The sequence below is a fragment of the Eulemur rufifrons genome, chromosome 9 (assembly GCF_041146395.1).
Source record: "Eulemur rufifrons isolate Redbay chromosome 9, OSU_ERuf_1, whole genome shotgun sequence".
NCBI classification, from domain to species: domain Eukaryota; kingdom Metazoa; phylum Chordata; class Mammalia; order Primates; family Lemuridae; genus Eulemur; species Eulemur rufifrons.
In genome coordinates this window covers 28,171,085-28,185,879 of record NC_090991.1, presented here as the reverse complement: position 1 = coordinate 28,185,879, position 14,795 = coordinate 28,171,085, and the positions used below count along the sequence as shown (strand labels likewise).

Sequence of the window (14,795 nt, the reverse complement as noted above, 5' to 3'; positions counted from 1 at the left end):
GAGTTGATTAATCCATGGGTTCAGGCCAGGCTCAGTGGCTCACACTTGTAATCCTAGCACTCTGGGAGGCCAAAGTGGGAGGATCACTTGAGGTCAGGAGTTCAAGACCAGCCTGAGCAAGGGCAACACCCTGTCTCTACTAAAAATACAAAAATTAGCCAGGCGTGCCTGTAGTCCCAGCTACTTAGGAGGCTGAGGCAGGAGGATTGCCTGAGCCCGGGAGTTTGAGGTTGCTGTGAGCTAGGCTGATGCCACGGCACTCTAGCCCAGGCAAGAGAGTGAGACTCTGTCTCAAAATAAATAAATAAATAAATTAAATTAAATAAAAAAATAAAAAAAAAATCCACGGGTTCAGAGTCATTGCTTGCGTTAAAATTGTGGCTTTGCTGTAGTGTGACTAAGGTCTGTGAAACAGAAATACAGCGATACAGATTTCTGTGACACAGAAATAGATAACAAGAGTATCTAGTTTTTCAAGTTGATGGAGGATTAGGAAAAGTACTTTGCACAATGCTGAGCATTAAGTGCTCATTAAGTATTAGTTATTTAAGTGCCATAGTATTATTATTCCCCAACTGTTTCCATTGACTTATTTTGGAGTAGGTCATTTATTCTTCACTGCAGACACTACTCATGGCCCTGGAGCACAACCAAATGCTTCTTCATTTTAAGAGAATTGAGAGTTGGGTGAAGAGCAGGAGGGACTCCTTCAACGTATATCCATAAAGGAGACAGTTCATATTTATTAGCACTCAAAAATTCTTTCTGTAAATGCTTCCAATGAAAAAGGTAGGACATTTCTCAAATTGTGCCCCCCAAAGTTGGAGGGATTATAAGAGAAGAAAACTGACTGACTTTTAAAAAGAGCCTCACAGGTGATGTTTACTTTGATGAATGTTCCCCAGTGTCCTGTATCAAGCCCTCACTCAGCTTTACAACAGGTTCAGAAACTTCACCACGTTTGAGTCCCAGGATGGAAAGCTGACTCATACTAAAAACATTCATATGATGTACAAGATGTAGAAAGTGAGAGGGTAATTTATGCAGTTTACAGTGACAAAAATGTCATTGGCAGACCAGTGCCTTCCATAGGTCCAATCACGGCTTCTCTTCTTAGAGAGAATTATCAGAAGGCTGCTTGGTGGGCACAGAGTCAGAGTCAAGGGCTTGGGTTGCAGGATTTCAATGAATAATAGCATTGGGTTCTGAGGCCAGCTTCTTGATGAGATGGGATTGGGTACCTTCTCCCTTAGATGGACACTACCTACTTCTTCTTCTTCTTCTTTTTTTTTTTTTTTTTTGTCTCCTTGGAATGCTTTCATTTTTGACCTCCTCCTTCTGACGGACACATTCCTTTTTTGGACAAAGTGTTTTGCTCTGTTTACCAGATTCTCTTTTTTTTTTTTTTTGAGACAGAGTCTTGCTCTGGCATTATCTTAGCTAAAGAGAGCCTCCTGCCTCAGCCTCCCAAGTAGCTGGGACTATAGGTGCACGCCACCACACCAGGCTAATTTTCTATTTTTAGTAGAGATGGGGGTCTTGCTCTTGCTCAGGCTGGTCTCAAACTCTTGACCTCAAGTGTTCCTCCTGCCTCAGCCTCCTAGAGTGCTAGGATTACAGGTGTGAGCCATCATGCCTGGCTTATTCACTAGATTCTTATTATTTTTTTTTTTAGAGGCCAGGATCAGAAAATCTGAAAATCCTATAGAAGCTATCTATCATAACCATCTCTGCAGAAAAACACCATATTTACAAAACCATATGAATAATTTCAGAGGGTTTGTGGTCATCCTTGAAGCTGTTCTATGCATCCTAAGATAAAATTCCTGCCTTTAAGCAGACTTTGCCCATTTTGAGCTGATAAAGTTGAAGCCTAACAATGTAATCTTATTTTCCTTGTGACTAAATTCTTAGGACCACCTTCTGTCCTTACCTCCCTTGTCATTCCTCTACCTTCTAATCTTACACTAGGGCCACCTCTGTGACCTCTGAACTGCCCAGACCTTGTGACCACTCCTTAAGCCACAGCTACTGGGTTGAACTCTAGTTGTGATTATAGTGAACACTGTTTTCTCAACTTTCCCCCTTGGACTTGTATCTTGCACCTTCCCTGGTATTCCAGTTAATCCCCTCCTCTTTTCTTCTTTCCTTCATTTTCCTAGCAGGCTTTGCCCATGTCCCCAGGCATTGGCTATGACTGGCAAGTTGATCTCATAAGCCCTGATCTTCTGTCCTTCGTCCTAATAACCATATTCATAGCCCCATCTCCCTCTTCTACTCCCTCCACCTCCATTTTTCTTTCTTACCAATGCTTAACCCCCCAGACATCATTTTCTGTTTCTTCCCTTTTTTACCTCCCCCACCACTAAGCATTGTCTTTCTTTAAAATATTCCTTTTTGGAATGATGAAGATACAACATCTCTATGGTTCTCCTGGAGAGAGTTGGAACCCATTATATTAAGTGAAGTATCCCAAGAATGGAAAAACAAGCATCACATGTACTCACCAGAAAATTGGTTTCCTTGATCATCACCTAAATACAAATCTGGAAATGACACCAATTGGACATCAGACTGAGGTGGGGGGTGGGGGAGGGGATGGGGGTATGCCTACACAATGAGTGCATTGCGCACCGTTTGGGGAGTGGTAACACTTGAAGGTGCTGACTCGGGAAAGGGGGGGTGGGGAAAAAAATATGAAACTATTGTTTTTAACTTGCACTGTTCACTTAATAATTTATCATGAATATTTCCCATATTATTTCATATCATTGTACAAGAAATAATGTATACATTATGAGGACATACTGTATCTAACAAGATATACTGTTAGACTCTTTGATTCTGTAAAATTAAAAAAAAAAAAAAATTCCTTTTTGCAAGATTTTCAATACATATTTGTATTTCCCACCCAGACCACTCCTCTGCACTCCAGATTTGCATATCTTATAGTCACTTAATGAGTATTTGCACTTGGATGTCACAAAAACAGTACAAACTTAATGGGTCCAAAACGAAACTGATGATTCTTTGTTCCATTTTTCTCCTTCTCACTAAATTGCACTCCAGTTTACACAGTACGTTGAGCCAGAGGAATCATTGTTCATTTTTCCCTTTTCCTTGCCCCCCAACAACGTGAATGAGTCTTGTTGCTCTACTTCCAAAATATATCTTGAGTCCAAAGCATCCCCAGGGCCACAAACCTTAGATTAGGACAGCATCATTTCTCACCTGAACCATGTGCAGCAGCCTCTTAACAGGTGTCCCTGCTTCTACACTGGTCTTCCTCTAACCCATTCTTCACACAGCAGCTACATCTCACATTTAAAAAAAAAATTTTTTTTTTTTGAGACAGGGTCTCACTCTGTGGCTCAGGCTAGATAGAGTGCAGTGGTGTCATCATAGCTCACTGCAACCTCAAACTCCTGGGCTCAAGCGATCCTCCTGTCTCACCCCCCAAAGTGTTGGGATTACAGGTGTGAGCCACTGCACCCAGCCTACAGCTTTCTTTAACAAACAGAAATTATATTGTGTCACTCTACTTAACCCTTTTTAATGGTTCTCATTCATTCACTAAATTTTTACTGAATATCCTCTACGTATCGGGCCCTCCATAATCCCTGTCCTTGTGAAATAAATGAAGTGCTGGTTAGAAAGTGGTAAGGGCTATGAAGAAAAATAAAGAAGGGGTAAAGGAGGGGAAACTGTGTGTGTGTGTGTGTGTGTTGCTACAATTTTAAATAGAGAGTCCAGGGAAAGCTTCACTGAGGCTGAGTAGGTGACGTCTGAGCAAAGGACTCGAAAGAGGCGAGGGAGTAAGTAAGAATATTCGAGACAAGGGAATAGCAAGTGCAAAGGCCCTGAGGTAGAATCCTGACTGGCTTTAGGGCTGAGCAGAGCAGAATAAAACTCAAGCTTTACTATGTACTATGGTTTATAAAGCGGCACAGTCCACCCCCACCCCCCCAAACAAGAACAAAAACAAAAACAGGAAATAGCCCTCCTTCTGTATCTCCAACTCCCTTTCCTGGCATTCTCCCTCTCACCATATTCCATCCACACCGGTCTTCCAGTTCATGAGAAGCTCTTTCTTGCTTTTGCCTGTGTTGTGCCTCTGCCAGGAATACTCCTCCAACCCTATACTCATATACAATTTGCAAAGTTGGCTCTGTCTCATCCAATAGGTCTCAGTTTAAATTTCACCTTAGGTTTTTTCTGACCATAGGACTTAAAACAGATCTCTTCTTGCTATTTTTTCCCTTATGTCAGCTTCCTATTTATTTCTTTCCTGGCACCTATCACACTATACAATTATGAATTTTACTTAAAACTCAAAAGGTACAGTCAATGGAATCTCACTGCCATTTAAATTTGCATTTGATCACCAATGAAGATTAAGCATTTTCCCAAGTGATGGTTAGTTTTGGCATGAGCTCTTTTCTGTATTTTGCCCAAAGAAATGCTATTTAAAGTCCCTATGTCTTAAGGATGAGAGCAGGGCTGGCCAGCTGAAACCCTGCAGCGTCCACTTGTCTAGGGGGGATTTTTTCTCCCCAAGTTCCTGGTAGAGGCAGTGACTCACGGTGACTATATCTTCGCAGGAATCATTCCAAAACCCAAACCCATTTAGAGGAAAGTGTTTCACTTCGATACAACCAAGTTGTGAAAATGGGCAAGAAAGTTGCATTTGAGTGGTGCCAGGTGTCCCCATTATGCAGTTACTGAGCAATTATTAATGGCCACCTAATTATGCATTACTATGAAATGACCGTTACGGGGAAGCTCAAAGCCCCCAAACCAGGGGATCCCTGCCCCTCATCTGCCTCTCCGCCTTTTCCAGGGAGCTCTCCGTCCCGAGGCAGGAGATGGCCTAACTGACCCCTGGAGCCCGCACAGGGTTTTCGGCACACAGCTTGCGGCATAGAGCAACACGGACCCCATGGCTCTGCAGGTTTCTACCCGGCCCCTCTCCCAGGCCCCACCGAGATCACAGCACCTCTCGCGAGAGCACGAGCTAGGCTCGGCTCCGGGCCGTGGGACATTCGCGAGGCGCTCCAGACCGCGCCCCCTCTGGCGCAGCTGGGAGAGGCGCTGGCGAGGTGCGGCCGGGAGCGGCCGGCTGCGCGCACGCGCAGGTGAGCGAAGCGGAGCGGGCGCGGGGGCACGAGGGAGAGGGGCGGGGCCTTGCGTCGCGGCGCGGGCACGTCGCTGCGCGTCCTCTGTATTTAATGTCTCTCTGTTCCACCCGCCTGGGCGAGCACGTGGGGGAGCTGCCGGGGCACCGCGCTGCGGGGCCGGGCCGCGGGGCAGAGGCGGGGGCCGGGGGGTGGCGGCGGCGCGCGGACTTTGCACGCCGACGGTCGCCGAGGAGCTGGTAGGTTGGGGCCTCGGGGACAGCTGACCCGGGGAGCCCCGAGGGCGGTGCGGTCGGGGTGATGGGGAGCCTGGGGTGCAGGTGCAGCGTGCGACGCGCGCTCCGGGTGCTCCGGGAGCCAGAGGCGTGGGACGCCGAGCGTGTGCGGAGGTTCCCGGCCGCCTCCCGCTGTCAGGCAGGCCCTTTCCTTTCCCTCGCCTGCGCCCCCTCGTCCTCCCCCGCCGGCGTGTCTGCCCGCGGGCTCCTGACAGATCGCGTGTGCCCGGCTCTGGGCGGCGCTCTGCAGCCGCGCCGGCCCCCCACGCGCGTCCCTGTCCTCCGCTGGGGGGCGAGGACGCGGCGCCCGGGACGCCTCTCCGCACCTTAACTTTCCCTGAGCGCGTCCCACCCAAGGTCGCCCAGCCCCACATGCGTTTACTTTTCAAAGGTCGTGTGTACCCAGGCTGAGCAGGGAGAGGCGGCGGCGGGGCGGGCTCTGGGCAGGGCCAGGTGCGCGGAAGGGCGAGGAGGTCCCCTAAGCCCGCGGGGATTCCTCCCGCCCCTGAGGTGTTGGAGTTGAACTGGTCCTTTCTGGAGCCTAACCCAACTTCTGGGACCTCTGGCTCGCCCCGGGTGGCGCCCCACCGTGGGCCGGGCGGCGGAGGCAGACCCGAGCAGGTAGCCCAGCGCCTGAAGTTCAGTGCGGAGAACGAGGGGAAAGGCTCGGCTTACGGAACGGGGAGGATGGGCTGCGAGACCGGTCGTGAGCCGGTCCGATCGTGTTTCGGGCGGAGGGGCCGTCTGAACCGAGTTCGGGTGCGGAGGTCCCAGGCTTGGGTGTTTCGAGCGGGATTAGCATTCGTAGACTCTTAGACGCGTGTCCGGAGAGGCAGAGGCCGCCCAGCCTGGTGTGCCCGCTGACTTCAGCCTGGGGGCGCCCAGGGTCACGTGCCGGGCTCCGCCTGAGGCCCTCGGCCTACTGTCCGCGATCTGGAGAGACCGCGCTTGTTTCGGGGTTGCGAGCTGCAGTGTGCTTGGAGAGGCCGGGGGCTGGGCGCCTCCAGGTCTGGCTTTCCAGTGTTCAACTATTTAGTGCCCTAGGTTAAGGTTCTTCTATTTCCCCTCCCTGGGAAGGGTAGGAGAGGAAAGGTACTGTTGGTGGTGGGCGGTGCAGAAGCGACTCCGGACGGCAGGGAAGCCCTGGGTGTTCCGGGATCTCCCTCACCCAGGGAGATGTCCAGGGTGGCGGGCGCCTTCCAGCCCCTCTGCCGCGGTTAACGCAAACCCGGTGGGCTTCGCTCCAGGTGCGAGGTGAGACCTCTCAAGCCGGGTAGGGTGTATGCGCCGGGCAATTAGTGAGGTTAAACTATCTTTCCCCTACTGAAGTGCAGGCTATTTGGTGTTTAAATTTCTCTCTCGTAGTGAAATCTAGGCTGCTGGACCTGGTATAACCATATCTGTTAGTTACTGATCAAGGAACACCGGTTCACAAAAAGCGATTAATTCTGGCTACCGATAACCTTACATGCTCGTGTAACTGCTAAGTCTTTCCCAAATTAGTACCTTTTTTTTTTTAAATCTTTATTTAGAAAGCAAAGCTTGGACTCTTAGCACCACCCATCCACTTTGCTCTTAAAGGTACAGAGTGTCTTTGAAGTGAAGTGAGCAGCCTGATTGATCATTTATCTGATTTCTCTGTTCTTGGCACTTAAGTGGTTCACCTGCTGATTATTTAAGACTTTGAGCACTGGAAACCAGCAAAGTTCTGTTTGGGGAGCTTTTTTGACTTGTGTTGAGCCTTTCCTCTTTCACCTCTAACATGTTTTGTAGGTTCTGGGTAATAATTCCTGGGTGTGTTCTCTATGAAACATGGCTCTAGGTTAGAGGAAGTTCTCTGGATCCTACAGGTATGCAAATCACTAAAGCTCCAGTCCATTACTGGATTAAATAGGCTCCATTGTCATGCATATTTTAAGTGCTGGCCCAGAACTTGTAGGAACTGATCCTAGCCTGTGAGTGAGACTGGTCTAAGGGATTTGGGTCTAGGTGGGGTCCTTTGTAGGAGTTCCAGCTGTTTCTAGGAAATGCATTCTCACTTGGCCACTGCAGGGTGACAGTGGAGCTAGGTGTCTGTTGTACACAGCCTGCTCAGGTGCTGAAGTCAATGTGTCTCCAGTTGCTGAGCATTAATATTGTAAAGCAATTTGTCTTGCTACCTGGTAACCCAAATTATTCTTGGGCTTTGGATGTATAGCCACAGTTTTGGGGAAAAGCTAGTTTTAGCCACCACAGTGTTCCTTCGCCATCCTGAAGACAAACTGAGATCATATTTGTGAGACTACTGTGCCTGGTTCATGATAGGTGCTTAAGCACTGTCGTTGTTCCCCACCCCCCAACAGAAGCCCCGAGTCTTTCTCTGGAATCACTTGAGTGATTTAAATTTTATTAAAAGCACCCCTCCCCCCAGCTTCTGACCTAGAAACTTGGTTGGAAGGAAACGGGAAACAATTTCCCCGAGCTTTGCCAGCTAGCCTCCTGGCTCTAGCTTGCAACAGCATGACTTGCTCGAGTGGGCATTTCAGGGCTTTGAAGAGCAGGCAGCTCATAGCCCATGAACCTGGAGAGCTGTCTTGTTTTCCCCTAGGGTTCTCCTTCCTAATCATGTCTGTGAGTCTAGAATGATCAAGCTTCGCTGTAACTTGGTCTGTTTTTCTATTGTGGGGAAGACATTGTTTTGGATATGAGTTAATACTTTCAGTTTGTCATTCTGAGTTTTCCTCAACTATGGAAAGGTGGTGAGTCCTAGGGGCCTCTCATCCCACTGAAATCATCTCATACTCTTTGAGAGTTGCTTATCTCTGTAGAGGGGTATATTTTAGTCCTAAACCTTGCTTCCTAGGGCAGGTTCTGTTTCTTCCACATTCCTTCCTGGTGTAATACCCCAGGCTTGTTTCATTGTTAGGATCATTTCACATCAAGTACGCATTGTATGTGACATCCCACTGAGGGAACCTGCTGACCCTGGCACCTAATTTTAAACGTGGGTGGTGGAAAACATGATCAATGAATATGTTTGGAGTAGGGCCGGGTCTGGCTGGAGAAGTAGCTGGTGAGGACATGGGAACTAAAATTTGGAGGCTGCTTCTTCATTGACAGTTACTGTGCTAGGTGAGTTACAAGCAAACAGCTCCCTAATCCTTTAATCCTCACACCTCTGAGTACAGTGCAGGTGAAGCTGGAGGTCATTCCCAACTGTTTCAATGGCTGTCACAAAAATACAAATTGAGGGGTGGGTTTGGACTTGAACTAGGTCCTCTGGAGGGCTTTTGTGAGAAGAACCAAGGAATATTTTTAAATCCATGGGCTTGTCTCCTAATCTTTCTGCTGCTTTCTAAGCAGATTGTTGCAGTGAGTGTTATCATTCAGCATTCTGAGGACTGGCTTTCCAATAATAGGTAGCTTTCAAGGTGTCCTTTTTCTTAACTTTTTCTCCTGCTAAATGGTGCGGCCCTGCCTTCATTCTGTCCAGGTCCTTGCCACCTGGATGTTTCTGGGGCTTGGTTTGATAGTTTGCAGCAGTTGGTAGTAAACATTCTGTTCCCTGTCCCGTAATGCTGGCTGGCTGTGTTCACTTAGCCATGTGTCACTGAGGCCCACTTGCCCTTGGGAACAAAGCGGGCCCCCGAGGCGAGTTCTGGAAGTAAATGTATGTAGAGTTCTGGGCTGACTGGGCTTGCTTCACTGCTGGGCTTAGCTGGCCAGAGCCCTGGATTGGGTGCAGCTCTCAGAGCTGAAACCCAGCTGTGATTCTAAGCAGGCCTGTTCTCAGCCTTCCCGGGTCTTCAACCAGTAAAAGAGGGTTGGTCAACATTAAAGACATTCAGTTTGTGCTCCTGGAGCCCTGGTGTTTGGGCTGGGAAGCGTAGCTGAGTGGGAGGTACAAATCAAAGACTTAAAAAATCTGTTTTCTGTTCTTCTCAAGTTCTCTTAGCTCTAAGGTGCTACTGTTCTAAATATTTTTGTTTTGAAAGATAACTCTATTTGCCTAAATCCTTGGGTAGGGGGAAGGGTTTAGAGCTGCCCTATTTATAGGGTAACTACTAGCAATCTGTGGCTAAATTTAAACTTTTTAAAGCATTAAAATTTAAAAATCAGTTCCTCAGTGATATTATCCACATTTCAAGTTTCCAGTAGCCTCATGTGGCTAGTGGCTGTTGTCCTGGGCAGTACTGGTCAAGAGCATTTTCATCATTGTAGAGAGTTTTGTTGGACAATGCTGCACTACTAGAATGTTCTTTGCCCAACTCTAAAAGCTTAATTGCCTCAACTTGTAAATCCTTAAGGCATAATATGTTGGGGCTTAGTCTTTTGTAGTCCATAAACCCAACAGCTTTGGTTACAGATTACTTATATATATATCGGTTCTTTTTATGGCAGATTAAGAAGGGAGTTCTAGTCTGCCAGTTGGGAGGGGAGAGAGCAAGTATGGAAGAGTTTGAGAGAGGAGCTCAGCAAGGGGTCTGGGGACAGAAACATGAAGCCTAAGGCCCTATGCTAAGCCTTTAGAAAGCTGTTTTGGTTTGAGACCCTGTTTATTATAAAGGTCCTATCTGGTTCTCCAAGACCTGTGTTCATTGTCATTGGTCTCCAAATGTCAACTGTCTCCAGATGTGCTTCTTGGGCCTTCGCCTGATGACTTCTACGGGATCCTGGTGTGGGCACTCTGAACTGGGTGGCATTTTCATTGTGTTTCCTCTAGTCCATCTAAAAGTTAGGGGACATTCTTTGTCTTCAGGAAGGTGTTGGGGGAGAATGAGGCCACGGATGGGTCCTGACGCTTTGGTGTGGGGTGGGATGGGTGCTTTATTTCCAGATGTCTCCTCCTCTGCTTCTGGATGTGCTTTGTTAGAACCCTGCTGGACTGACCTTTGACATATAATGTGAGGTCTCTGTTCTTGGAGCCAGACAGCGTAAGACGCTGACTGAGCACCTACTGGCATTTTAGGTGGGTTCTTTTGATCTATGCCATTTTTATCCTCTCTCAACCCTGTGAGGTTAAATACAGCATCTCTAGTTTGTGGGTGAGGAAACTGAGGCCCCGAGGTGGGTAAGCTGGTCCCAGGACACAGCAAGGGTGGCTGGCTTTGGACCTGGGTCACGGAGAACCCCTCCCCCTTCCTTCCCTCCATGTGCTCAGAGGCTGTTTCTTATTTACTGCCCCATTATCACTCCTTCATCCAGAAAACTAAGCTGGATTTTTGAAAGATTAAAACTATTCCTAAAACTTGAGTCTGACTTGTTAGTGTTTTGAGTCATTTAAGCCTCATTAGAACCTTGTGAGGGAGGGCTCCTTATCCCATTATAGGACATTTTCATTTTAGGGGAAACGGAAGTTTCCTACACTTTAGCTCTCCTGTCTTTCCAAAGCCATGTTTTGTCATCAGAATTGTGCAACTATCAGGTCCTTTGGAAATGCACAGGGAATGACTGAGTAAAGAGCCTCCTGGGCTAGGAAGACTAGGTAGCTGGACCTCAGGGCCCAGGGAAACGGCTCCAAAGACTGAGCTGGTTGAAAAAGACGTCCTTGAAGTCACTGATTCCCCAGGCCCGTCAGACCTCACAGAGAGGTCACAAGCCCGTCCCCTGGCCCTCAGCAGGCTGTCACCCAGCAGTAGCTTGCCCCCAGCTCCCACCCCTCCTCTGTCCTTGGCCTGAGTGTACCCTTGTCAGGATAGAGACAGCAGCAGATCTGAAGGCCACTTCAGTCTTGTGTACATCTCCTTCCTGCCCCTCCAAAGGAAAAGGAGTGGGAGAGACTCACTTCCCTGAGCTGCTTGGAGGGAGACCAGCACTTGGCTGTGCCTTGAGCTGTCTCTGGGAGAAAAGGCCGTGCTGAGAATAACCTCCCTGCTTTGTCCTTTGACTTTGGTATGGCCCACCTGGCCAAGCATGTGCTGCCGCTATTTTTAGCAGGTGGCATCTTTTAGGGGGGCCGGGTGCATGTGGCTGCCATGTACGGGACAAGTCCTGGTGACAAAGCCACTGCTGCCACTGCCTAATCAGGACAGGGAGGAGAATAAAACGACCCTAGAAACTGGCATGGGGCGTGTGGCCGGGGTGGTTGTTTAAGAGAGAGGTCCCTGGGGCAGCCTTTGCTATTCTGGGTCCATGGCAGGGACCCAGCCTGCCTCCTGGGCCAGGCAGGCATGTGACTGAGGCAGCCCAGGGAGCTGGGGAGCCAGGGGTCAGGACTGCTGTCCCTGGGGAATGAGGGTCCCTTGTTGCCCCAGCAGCCGATTTCTCAGGAAAGTGGGCAACCGAACCCCATCTTTAGGTGAGGTTGCTCGTCCTAGAGGCGGGCCACTTAATGGACAGGAACAACGCTCTCAAACTGTGCACTGGCTGGCAGTCTGATTCCTGGTGTCCTCTGGCTTAAATGACAATACAAGCATGAGAGGAGGCAAAGCCGTGGCCCCCAGGAGAATTTCTTTACTAAGAAGCCACTGAGGCTGAAGAGTGATGAAAACAGTCGGACAAACGAGTTTGCTGGTTCCCCATGCTGTCCTTTATTCTCTCCTTTTTTTTTTTTTTTTGGTTCCTCCTTCCCTCTAACTTGGAGCTGCCAACTCCAGCCCATCTATCTGTTTCTGATTAAGAAAGCTTCGAGCCATATAAGGCCCTGTGTTGCCTATGGTTTATGTTGGCTGGAGAGCAAGGTTGTTTTCACAAAATCTGATTCAAAGAAGTGGCAAGGGCTTACGTAGGCTGCGAGTGTGTGCACGCCTGTGTGTGTGTGTCCTCGCGTCGCCTGCTTCCCAGGGCTGTGTGTTTGTGTGCGCGTGTCCTGCCTCCCGTGGCTGGACTGCCAAACTGGAACAGACTCATTTGAGGGGGTAGGGGCTGAGGACAAGGGTCTGGCAGTGGCCCTCAAAGGCTGGTGTGTGGTGTGGCCACAGGGCTTCCTGGCAAGTGTATCTGCTGAGAACCTGAAGCAGAAAGAGATCCCCCACTTACCCACGCAGCGTACCTGTCATGCTGCCAGCCACGGAGGCGTCCCATTAATATTTCAGGAGTGGATTCTGGAAGCAGCTTCTATTTATTAAGAACTAAAGTGCCTGGGCTCTTTGGGCAAGTTGGTTTCCCCTGTGGAGAACAGGGCACCTTGCCCCTCGAGTCCAATCTGCCTTCTGCACAGTGATGCTGGGCAGCCGTGCCCTGACCTCACTGTCACCTCTTGCTGTCTCTTGAGTCAGCCAAGCTTGTTCCTGCCTTAGGACTTTGGCACACGTTCTTCCTGCTTGGAATTTTCTCTCCCCTCTCCCTTCTCCCCTCTCCCCCCTCCCCTCCTGCCTGTCCCCCGGGTCCTGGCACAGCTCTCAGCTCTGGTGCCGCCTCTTCCGAGAGACGTTCCCTCACTATGCTGTCTCCAGCCGGCCTTCTCTGAACCACAGCACACGGAAAAGGCCTGGGTGACTCTCAGCACTCCCAACTATCACCGTGCTGTGTGCATGGGAGTGTAGTATTCATTCAGAGCAAGGGGTGTTCCAGGGCTCCGTTCTCTCTCTCCCCATTCTCTCTCTCCCCGCCTGGAAGAGGCTGCAGGTCTATTAACATTTCCGTTGTTGGATCTACTTTGCAGTATCTTATCTGTAATTTGACTCCCTCGCCCTCCCTCCACTGTTGCTTCCTGAGGGCTCTTTCTCTTGTGCCCAGTGAACCTGGCTCACAGTGGGTATTAAAATCTTTATGAAATGACCAGCCCTGAGGGGCCCTGCTGTCCGATGGTGGCCAGCCCTCCCAGTGGGCTGGGGAGACCCATCCCTTGGTTCTTGAAGGGTCTAGCTATCAATAAGCGTGTTCTTGTCTTTGATTATTACAGTTATGTCAGCAGTGCCGTTGGGGGTCTCTGAAGCAAAATTGGCACCAATTATTATGGGAAAATAAAGCATGACAAGTTTGTACACAGATTAGTCGACATGAATGCGTATTGTGATGGTTAATAAGAAACACATAAAGCTGTATGGTAATAGAGCATCCCTTGCTTACTTGTATATAGTGTAAGAACGTACTGTCAATCAAAGCATCGCTTATGGGAAGATTTGGCTTTTGACTGTACACAAGGTTTGGAAGGACAGTTCTTTGCCCAGAGAGCCCCCCATCCCCATCCAGTTCTCTTCCAGGGACAGCTGCCTTCACTTGTTGCTATCTTCCCTGCCACTTGCCTCTGTATTTCTAAATAGTATGCCCTTTCTTTATTTTTTAAAAAATTATCTGATTTGTTTTTCTATTGTGGGAGATAGCACTTAACTCATTCCTACACTTTTTTCTTCCCTCATCCTCCCAGAATAGAGATAGCCCAATTTTTGGTGGTGTTGCTATTGAGAATGTAAATGATTATAATATAAACGTCATTCATAGCTGCAAAGTTTTTAGTTTCCCCTGTCTCTTTTGTCTCCCCCTCTTCTCCTCTCCTAGTTAATTCCCTCAGTTTCTTGTGCTTAATTTTCTATGTCTCTGTCACCAGTTCCCTGACTCTTCCCTGAGTCTCCACCACTGCTGTGAAACTCTTGTCATTGGCGGAAAGCTCCTCACTGTGGCTGTGTGTACCAGGTACTCTCTCAGCTCCGTGTTGGTCGTGGGAAGCATCCCTTTCCCCTGACCATGCTGCCCCTTCACCCTAGGAATTCCCTGTCCCCTTCTCTTGTGTTGTGTCCTGCATCCAGCCCCCACCTTTCTTGGTTTACTATGTTGTCTTGGGGAATCCGTCGTCCAGCAGCTGGCTGAGAGAGTGTATGTGGTGGGTGGCCAACAAGAAACACGCTGTTTAGGCTGGGTGCGGTGGCTCCAGCTGGTAATCCTAACACTCTGGGAGGATGAGGCAGGAAGATCTCTTGATGTTAGGAGTTCAAGACCAGCCTGAGCAAGTATGAGACCCTGTCTCTACTAAAAATAGAAAAATGAGCGGGGCATGTTGATGTTCTGCTCACCTGTAGTCCCAGCTACTCAGGCATGTGTGGCTGAAAACAGGACTGACGGAAAGTTGGCCAAGGCAACTAGGCCCTCAGAGCCCGTGCACCAGGCGAGCAGAAGGTCTGGCTTGACTTTCTGGAGAGGTTGGAAATGAGAGGGGATCTGGATTTGGGCCCCAGGTAGTGCTGCAGTGGGTACTGAGTGGAGCCTGAGTAGTGAATGGGGCAGCTCCACCCTTCTTGGCTCCCCCGATGCTGGCACTCACGCCCGTGTCCCCTCATCCTCCACCGCAGGACATTGGCACATCCTAATCTGGGGACACTGGTACCTTGTTTCCTGTTTGTCCCCCACCCCAGCAGGATACTTGCCTGTCTCTTGGACCAAACTTTCAGATGGGCAGTGGCAGAGGGTGGCAGTAACAGGCTCACTGGAGAAGAGGTCACTGATTTTTTTGGTTTGTTTTTGTTTCTTT

General features: G+C 49.1%; 1 protein-coding gene across 2 annotated transcripts in view; it reads left to right on the top strand.

The window, feature by feature from the left end:
* The first annotated feature begins 5,325 nt into the window (after positions 1-5,325).
* The window catches only part of AKAP1 (A-kinase anchoring protein 1), a 31,777-nt gene continuing 22,307 nt past the window's right edge, over positions 5,326-14,795 (top strand). Inside the window, exon 1 of one of the 2 annotated variants that reach the window (XM_069482361.1) lies at positions 5,326-5,374. The gene's annotated coding sequence lies outside the window, so the exon portion shown is untranslated. Of the gene's footprint in view, positions 5,375-5,982; positions 6,032-14,795 lie in introns of those variants that run through there. The other variant, XM_069482362.1, reaches the window with a different exon arrangement.